A 10,000-nucleotide genomic window follows, 5' to 3' on the forward strand; every position below is an offset into this window, starting at 1 on the left:
CGCTAAGTACACTACTACCTCATAGGTGGCGTGGAAACTAACTTTTTGAATCTAACACTAAGTATTGATACATTTTTAATGGATAATTTTACGATCTACAATTTTTGTCCGAGATACTTTTATGATAAAACTTACCTACCGTTTTGCTGAAAATCGCGAAAAACGAATGTGATTAAGTAAGTAAGTAAGTAAGTACGTAAGTAAGTAAGTAAGCAACTAAGTAAGTAAGTAAATAGGTAAGTAAGTAAGTAAGTAAGAAAGAATTACGTTTAAAGATATTTATTTCTCATTAAAAACATAATATTGTCACTTACATGAGAACATAAAAATATGATGTAATAATTTATCCGCCGTTCTTTAGATGTTCAGTACATACATGTTACACATTATAGTACTTATTCTTCTTCACAAAATTTAAGATTACACACTTTTACAGGGCACTGTCACATAACAAACAATTTCAGACATGTGTTTTATAAAAACTTTGAAACAATATAGTCTGATAGGTCACGTTTAAATGTTTTTAGTGACCTAATCTTTTTGAGAGATGAAGGTAGACTATTAAAAAGTGGTGCGCCCTCGTAAATAAACATACGCTTGCCGTAATTTGTTCTTGTCTTAGGTAGTATCAAGTAGCTGGCTCGTCTCGTGCTGCGTTTAGACGTTTACATGTTTAGTTTGGGTGAGTAAGATTGATGTATGATAAGAATTTTGATTTGATTTGAAATATATTTTTTTTTGGAGATTTTTTATTTGGTTTCGGAGGGAAAATGAAATGTACGTGTCGCGCGTTTATTACTGAACATTATCGTACTCGTTATTAATAAAGTAAAAAAAAAAAAAAAAAAAAAAAAAAAAAACGATTTTTTCTTCGAAGCCGCAATGCATATTCAATATTATGTTATTAATAAATAGTAAAATCAAATCAAAATCACTTTATTCACATATCAGAGAGTTTACACGTTCATATCGTTCGCCTGCACCACACATACGGCAGTCGGCGTCGAGAGTCGAGTCCGTAGCGAACGGTTCGCGACGCCGAATTCAACGCCGCTCAAGTTTTTTCTTGTAAAAAGAGTGAAAAACGCACGCGACAAAAATACAAAAACGCGCACAACACCAACCACCCCCAGCCACAACAACTGCTGCTGTTTTATTATTCTCGTCGTCGTCATCGTCATTCATATTTTATTTAATATATATTTATATTTGAGTAAGTTTGTGAATGCGCGCGATGATAACGACGATGATATAATAACAATACGGTTGTTGGTACTCTCGGGGCAGAGAGCTGGTGTGTCTGTGTCTGTGTTTGTGTCGCGCGTTGTTTTATATGTTCTTTTTTTACAATATAAAAAATGAGACAGACTCACCGCGCTGTGTCGATCGAGCGTTTTCGAGTTTCCCTATGCGGATGATATTTGATTTGGTGATTTGAAAGGTTTTTTGTGATTTCGTTTCTCATAATTCCTCTCTTCACTCTCTCTACAGTATCATACGCTGCGGCGATCCTCGTCACGTTGAAAGCGATCGTGTAAATTTTTTGCGCGCACCAAGACGCCGACTGGGCTTCGACGGTTTCCCTCTGTTAAGATTTTTAACGTGAGGGCCCGCAAGCCGGAACGCGTCGCGCATTTCACGCGTGCGAGACGTTCACGCTCCTCTCAAGCACCGGGCGTCGATCCGATTTGTGATCACGACGTGTACCGATATTAATACGTTGATACCGCTTCTATTGCGTGTCATCATTTTTATTATTACCCGAAGGGACTCTCGTTACTGAACTTTCATAACATACAATCGGCCCATCGCCGATTTATGATTCGTTCAACGCGCACCGTATGCCTTTGAGATATATAGTATACAGTGCGCGAACGGATATCTCACGATATGTTCAAGATGTCATAGTCGCGACGCCCTAAGGGGAGATCGCGACGCATGACGCGCTGAGCGCGACAACAATCGTTGTTTGCAGCAGCTCCCTGGTTGATCCTGCCAGTAGTTATATGCTTGTCTCAAAGATTAAGCCATGCATGTCTCAGTGCAAGCCGTATTAAGGCGATACCGCGAATGGCTCAATATATCAGTTTTGGTTCCTTAGATCTTACTCAGTTACTTGGATAACTGTGGTAATTCTAGAGCTAATACATGCAATCAGAGCTCTGACCAGTGATGGGATGAGTGCTTTTATTAGATCAAAACCAATCGACGGAGGGCCTCGCGTCCGAAGTCGTTAATTTTGATGAATCTGGATAACTTTTGCCGATCGCATGGTCCAGTACCGGCGACGCATCTTTCAAATGTCTGCCTTATCAACTTTCGATGGTAGTTTCTGCGACTACCATGGTTGTCACGGGTAACGGGGAATCAGGGTTCGATTCCGGAGAGGGAGCCTGAGAAACGGCTACCACATCCAAGGAAGGCAGCAGGCGCGCAAATTACCCACTCCCGGCACGGGGAGGTAGTGACGAAAAATAACGATACGGGACTCTTACGAGGCCTCGTAATCGGAATGAGTACACTTTAAATATTTTAACGAGGAACAATTGGAGGGCAAGACTGGTGCCAGCAGCCGCGGTAATTCCAGCTCCAATAGCGTATACTAAAATTGTTGCGGTTAAAAAGCTCGTAGTTGCATTTGTGCGCCGCGCTGTCGGTGCATCGCATCCGCGGTGATACTGACACGTCTGCGGAGCATATCGTCGGTGAGCCGGCGGTAAAACGCCGGTTCAATATCAAAATCCTATCGCGGTGCTCTTCAGTGAGTGTCGAGATGGGCCGACAATTTTACTTTGAACAAATTAGAGTGCTCAAAGCGGGCTCAAAATGCCGCTTGAATATTTCGTGCATGGAATAATAGAATATGATCTCGGTTCTATTTTGTTGGTTTTCAGAACTCCGAGGTAATGATTAATAGGGATAACTGGGGGCATTCGTATTGCGACGTTAGAGGTGAAATTCTTGGATCGTCGCAAGACGAACATCAGCGAAAGCATTTGCCAAAGGTGTTTTCATCAATCAAGAACGAAAGTTAGAGGTTCGAAGGCGATTAGATACCGCCCTAGTTCTAACCGTAAATATGTCATCTAGCGATCCGCCGACGTTACTACAATGGCTCGGCGGGCAGCTTCCGGGAAACCAAAGATTTTGGACTCCGGGGGGAGTATGGTTGCAAAGCTGAAACTTAAAGGAATTGACGGAAGGGCACCACCAGGAGTGGAGCCTGCGGCTTAATTTGACTCAACACGGGAAATCTCACCAGGCCCGGACACCGGAAGGATTGACAGATTAACAGCTCTTTCTTGATTCGGTGGGTGGTGGTGCATGGCCGTTCTTAGTTGGTGGAGCGATTTGTCTGGTTAATTCCGGTAACGAACGAGACTCTAGCCTGCTAAATAGGCGTCGTCATTTAGGTGTGCGCGGCTTCAGGGTCGCGCAACTCACTGGCGGCGTATTAAAATTCTTCTTAGAGGGACCGGCGGCTTCGAGCCGCACGAGATTGAGCAATAACAGGTCTGTGATGCCCTTAGATGTCCTGGGCCGCACGCGCGCTACACTGAAGGAATCAACATGTTCTCCCTGGCCTAGAGGCCCGGGCAACCCGTTGAAACTCCTTCGTGCTGGGGATTGGGGTTTGCAATTATCCCCCATAAACGAGGAATTCCTAGTAAGCGCGAGTCATAAGCTCGCGTTGATTACGTCCCTGCCCTTTGTACACACCGCCCGTCGCTACTACCGATTGAATGATTTAGTGAGGTCTTCGGACCGACACGCGGTGGCTTCGCGGCCGTCGGCGTTGCTGGGAAGTTGACCAAACTTGATCATTTAGAGGAAGTAAAAGTCGTAACAAGGTTTCCGTAGGGGAACCTGCGGAAGGATCATTAACGTGTAACGGTCGCGTGCGCGAGCGTTGTCGCCGACACGCTTCGCTCACAGCCGACTGTTGACGATGATAACTTCAATCACGTGTCAATCACTGATTATTTTCGCGCTCGCGATGTGCTCTCTGTGCTACGTTGTCGCGTTTGCCGCGCGCGCGCTGACATCTCCCGCCGCATGTGGGGGGTGTCCGGCACGACGTCTCCGGCACGACGCTTCGGCGGGCGCGGTTCGCATGTACGCGACGCGCGTGCGTCTCGCGACGCGCTCATGTCGAGTGCGAAGCGAGTCGAGATCACGACGTACGCGCAATGCGTGCGTCACATAATATTTTGTTACACACAGAGATCGTTCACGTATTTTCTAAATATAAAAAACTATTACCCTGAACGGTGGATCACTTGGCTCGCGGGTCGATGAAGAACGCAGTTAACTGCGCGTCATAGTGTGAACTGCAGGACACATTTGAACATCGACATTTCGAACGCACATTGCGGTCCGTGGAGAAATATCCAGGACCACTCCTGTCTGAGGGCCGGCTGCATAAAAGAATACGACGACGCCGTCGCTGTATGCTGACAACACTGTTTGCGCGCCTAAAAAACGTGTAAAACGAGTGACGGTCTTCGGGCCGGGCTCGGGTAAACCCCGCCGGTTTTCCGGGGCCCGCTCGATCCGTTCGAAAATGTAAAATAAGCCGCAACGCGTGGTGCTGCTCGCGTGCAACGCCGTCTCCGCCTCACGCCCGACGTGGGTCACGGAGACGGGCGCGGTACCGGGGCGCGCTCGTTCGCTGTCACACGCGGATATCTCGTGATTAATTTTAATTAATCTATGCAGAGCTCTCTATGTGAACGGCGTGCGTGGCTGCGCCTTCGGTTCGCGTCCCGTGCGCTGCACGTGTTATTTCGGCCCGACGTGAGCGTGCAAACGAGTAGGCGGACTCGACGTCCGAAGGGCGCTTCGATCGCGGTACGTGCGCGGGTCGACGATACGTCGTTGAGACTTATTGGCGGCGCGCGCACGACGGTGTCGCTGCGCTGACGGATATCGTGTCTGCCTCATACTTTTTATCGTTGGCCTCAGATCAGGGAGGATCACCCGCCGAATTTAAGCATATTAGTAAGCGGAGGAAAAGAAACTAACCAGGATTCCCTCAGTAGCGGCGAGCGAACAGGGATAAGCCCAGCGCCGAATCCCGCGGTCGTCACGGTCGCGGGACATGTGGTGTTAGGGAGGTTCCGCTTTCTCGCGGTCGCCGCTCCCGTCCAAGTTCGTCTTGAACGGGGCCGTTTTCCCATAGAGGGTGCCAGGCCCGTAGCGACGGAGCGAGTCCGCGAGAGGGACTCTCCTCAGAGTCGGGTTGCTTGAGAGTGCAGCCCTAAGTGGGTGGTAAACTCCATCTAAGGCTAAATATAACCGCGAGACCGATAGCGAACAAGTACCGTGAGGGAAAGTTGAAAAGAACTTTGAAGAGAGAGTTCAAGAGTACGTGAAACCGTTCAGGGGTAAACCTGCGAAACTCGAATGAACGAACGGAGAGATTCATCGTCACTCCGGGGCGTACGGCGGCGTGCCGCGATGTGCGCGAGACTCGTGCTCGCGTTCACCGGTCGCCGCCGTTGACGCACCCGGACGGCGTGCACTTCTCTCTTAGTACACATTATGCATCGCGACCCGTTCGTCTGTTCGGCCTAAGCGTTGTCCGGGAGCCGGGCGGCTGCGCGTTCACGCGCACAGCCGTCCGACCGTGACGATCGCCGGCCGGCGGCGGACGGTACTTGTCATGAAACGCGCACGCGTCTCCATCCGGGGACGCGTCCGGCCCGACGCGAGCGAGAGTCGTCGTCGACATCCTGCCCTTGTGCGGATGCTGACGCGACGCCGCTGTCGTCGCAGCCGTGTAGTCTCGGACTGTGCGCGTATCAGTCGGCGATGTTACTGTTTCGGGCACTCGCAGGACCCGTCTTGAAACACGGACCAAGGAGTCTAGCATGTGTGCGAGTCATTGAGTTATGAATTCAAACAGACAAAACTGAAAGGCGCAACGAAAGTGAAGGCGCGCGCTTGTCGCGCGCTCAGGGAGGATGGAGCGTCGGTCGTCAAAAATCGATCTCTCGCACTCCCGAGGCGTCTCGTTTCCAATCAGCGAATGCGGGCGCGCTCTGAGCACAGATGCTGGGACCCGAAAGATGGTGAACTATGCCTGGTCAGGTCGAAGTCAGGGGAAACCCTGATGGAGGACCGTAGCGATTCTGACGTGCAAATCGATCGTCGGAACTGGGTATAGGGGCGAAAGACTAATCGAACCATCTAGTAGCTGGTTCCGTCCGAAGTTTCCCTCAGGATAGCTGGCGTCGACTCGTAACAGTCTCATCCGGTAAAGCGAATGATTAGAGGCATTGGGGCCGAAACGACCTCAACCTATTCTCAAACTTTAAATGGGTGAGAACTCCGGCTTACTCGAACGATGAAGCCGGAGATCTGATGACGGTGCCAAGTGGGCCAATTTTGGTAAGCAGAACTGGCGCTGTGGGATGAACCAAACGTAGTGTTAAGGCGCCTAAAAAACGCTCATGGGACACCATGAAAGGCGTTGGTCGCTCATGACAGCAGGACGGTGGCCATGGAAGTCGGAATCCGCTAAGGAGTGTGCAACGACTCACCTGCCGAAGCGACCAGCCCTGAAAATGGATGGCGCTGAAGCGTTTTGCCTATACACTACCGTTAACGAGTACCGCCGAGCGCGAGGAGCGCGGCGCTCCCTGCCGGTCTCCATCTTTTCTCTTGTTCCTTGTACACCAGAACATTATAGTTTTTGACCAATATTCGTGTCCCCTAATAATTGCATGTTCTGTCCGTTTTTTTTTTTTAATTAAATAAAATAAATTATTAATTATTAATTTATCATAAAAATACCTACGAGAAAAAGTGTAGGTGATAAAATTATCTATAAAAAATGTACCGATACTTTTTTTCCTACGAGCCACCGTTTCTGAGATAATAACTATTCAAAAACTTATAAAAACGCGCTAAGTACACTACTACCTCATAGGTGGCGTGGAAACTAACTTTTTGAATCTAACACTAAGTATTGATACATTTTTAATGGATAATTTTACGATCTACAATTTTTGTCCGAGATACTTTTATGATAAAACTTACCTACCGTTTTGCTGAAAATCGCGAAAAACGAATGTGATTAAGTAAGTAAGTAAGTAAGTACGTAAGTAAGTAAGTAAGCAACTAAGTAAGTAAGTAAATAGGTAAGTAAGTAAGTAAGTAAGAAAGAATTACGTTTAAAGATATTTATTTCTCATTAAAAACATAATATTGTCACTTACATGAGAACATAAAAATATGATGTAATAATTTATCCGCCGTTCTTTAGATGTTCAGTACATACATGTTACACATTATAGTACTTATTCTTCTTCACAAAATTTAAGATTACACACTTTTACAGGGCACTGTCACATAACAAACAATTTCAGACATGTGTTTTATAAAAACTTTGAAACAATATAGTCTGATAGGTCACGTTTAAATGTTTTTAGTGACCTAATCTTTTTGAGAGATGAAGGTAGACTATTAAAAAGTGGTGCGCCCTCGTAAATAAACATACGCTTGCCGTAATTTGTTCTTGTCTTAGGTAGTATCAAGTAGCTGGCTCGTCTCGTGCTGCGTTTAGACGTTTACATGTTTAGTTTGGGTGAGTAAGATTGATGTATGATAAGAATTTTGATTTGATTTGAAATATATTTTTTTTTGGAGATTTTTTATTTGGTTTCGGAGGGAAAATGAAATGTACGTGTCGCGCGTTTATTACTGAACATTATCGTACTCGTTATTAATAAAGTAAAAAAAAAAAAAAAAAAAAAAAAAAAAAAAAACGATTTTTTCTTCGAAGCCGCAATGCATATTCAATATTATGTTATTAATAAATAGTAAAATCAAATCAAAATCACTTTATTCACATATCAGAGAGTTTACACGTTCATATCGTTCGCGTGCACCACACATACGGCAGTCGGCGTCGAGAGTCGAGTCCGTAGCGAACGGTTCGCGACGCCGAATTCAACGCCGCTCAAGTTTTTTCTTGTAAAAAGAGTGAAAAACGCACGCGACAAAAATACAAAAACGCGCACAACACCAACCACCCCCAGCCACAACAACTGCTGCTGTTTTATTATTCTCGTCGTCGTCATCGTCATTCATATTTTATTTAATATATATTTATATTTGAGTAAGTTTGTGAATGCGCGCGATGATAACGACGATGATATAATAACAATACGGTTGTTGGTACTCTCGGGGCAGAGAGCTGGTGTGTCTGTGTCTGTGTTTGTGTCGCGCGTTGTTTTATATGTTCTTTTTTTACAATATAAAAAATGAGACAGACTCACCGCGCTGTGTCGATCGAGCGTTTTCGAGTTTCCCTATGCGGATGATATTTGATTTGGTGATTTGAAAGGTTTTTTGTGATTTCGTTTCTCATAATTCCTCTCTTCACTCTCTCTACAGTATCATACGCTGCGGCGATCCTCGTCACGTTGAAAGCGATCGTGTAAATTTTTTGCGCGCACCAAGACGCCGACTGGGCTTCGACGGTTTCCCTCTGTTAAGATTTTTAACGTGAGGGCCCGCAAGCCGGAACGCGTCGCGCATTTCACGCGTGCGAGACGTTCACGCTCCTCTCAAGCACCGGGCGTCGATCCGATTTGTGATCACGACGTGTACCGATATTAATACGTTGATACCGCTTCTATTGCGTGTCATCATTTTTATTATTACCCGAAGGGACTCTCGTTACTGAACTTTCATAACATACAATCGGCCCATCGCCGATTTATGATTCGTTCAACGCGCACCGTATGCCTTTGAGATATATAGTATACAGTGCGCGAACGGATATCTCACGATATGTTCAAGATGTCATAGTCGCGACGCCCTAAGGGGAGATCGCGACGCATGACGCGCTGAGCGCGACAACAATCGTTGTTTGCAGCAGCTCCCTGGTTGATCCTGCCAGTAGTTATATGCTTGTCTCAAAGATTAAGCCATGCATGTCTCAGTGCAAGCCGTATTAAGGCGATACCGCGAATGGCTCAATATATCAGTTTTGGTTCCATAGATCTTACTCAGTTACTTGGATAACTGTGGTAATTCTAGAGCTAATACATGCAATCAGAGCTCTGACCAGTGATGGGATGAGTGCTTTTATTAGATCAAAACCAATCGACGGAGGGCCTCGCGTCCGAAGTCGTTAATTTTGATGAATCTGGATAACTTTTGCCGATCGCATGGTCCAGTACCGGCGACGCATCTTTCAAATGTCTGCCTTATCAACTTTCGATGGTAGTTTCTGCGACTACCATGGTTGTCACGGGTAACGGGGAATCAGGGTTCGATTCCGGAGAGGGAGCCTGAGAAACGGCTACCACATCCAAGGAAGGCAGCAGGCGCGCAAATTACCCACTCCCGGCACGGGGAGGTAGTGACGAAAAATAACGATACGGGACTCTTACGAGGCCTCGTAATCGGAATGAGTACACTTTAAATATTTTAACGAGGAACAATTGGAGGGCAAGACTGGTGCCAGCAGCCGCGGTAATTCCAGCTCCAATAGCGTATACTAAAATTGTTGCGGTTAAAAAGCTCGTAGTTGCATTTGTGCGCCGCGCTGTCGGTGCATCGCATCCGCGGTGATACTGACACGTCTGCGGAGCATATCGTCGGTGAGCCGGCGGTAAAACGCCGGTTCAATATCAAAATCCTATCGCGGTGCTCTTCAGTGAGTGTCGAGATGGGCCGACAATTTTACTTTGAACAAATTAGAGTGCTCAAAGCGGGCTCAAAATGCCGCTTGAATATTTCGTGCATGGAATAATAGAATATGATCTCGGTTCTATTTTGTTGGTTTTCAGAACTCCGAGGTAATGATTAATAGGGATAACTGGGGGCATTCGTATTGCGACGTTAGAGGTGAAATTCTTGGATCGTCGCAAGACGAACATCAGCGAAAGCATTTGCCAAAGGTGTTTTCATCAATCAAGAACGAAAGTTAGAGGTTCGAAGGCGATTAGATACCGCCCTAGTTCTAACCGTAAATATGTCATCT

General features: G+C 46.4%; 3 non-coding genes across 3 annotated transcripts in view; all 3 read left to right on the forward strand.

Moving 5' to 3' along the window:
- The first annotated feature begins 1,979 nt into the window (after nt 1-1,979).
- Nucleotides 1,980-3,884, forward strand: LOC126977671 (small subunit ribosomal RNA). The gene has a single exon (XR_007732345.1). It is a non-coding gene; the product is annotated as a small subunit ribosomal RNA (ribosomal RNA).
- Nucleotides 3,885-4,260: 376 nt separating this feature from the next.
- On the forward strand, nt 4,261-4,417 carry LOC126977578 (5.8S ribosomal RNA). The gene has a single exon (XR_007732251.1). It is a non-coding gene; the product is annotated as a 5.8S ribosomal RNA (ribosomal RNA).
- A 4,474-nt stretch (nt 4,418-8,891) lies between these two features.
- Nucleotides 8,892-10,000, forward strand: part of LOC126977674 (small subunit ribosomal RNA) — a 1,905-nt gene continuing 796 nt past the window's right edge. The window contains exon 1 of the ribosomal RNA XR_007732348.1: nt 8,892-10,000. This exon is cut by the window's right edge and continues 796 nt beyond it. This is a non-coding gene — a ribosomal RNA (small subunit ribosomal RNA).

The sequence above is a fragment of the Leptidea sinapis genome, chromosome 45, assembly GCF_905404315.1.
Source record: "Leptidea sinapis chromosome 45, ilLepSina1.1, whole genome shotgun sequence".
Lineage (NCBI taxonomy): Eukaryota > Metazoa > Arthropoda > Insecta > Lepidoptera > Pieridae > Leptidea > Leptidea sinapis.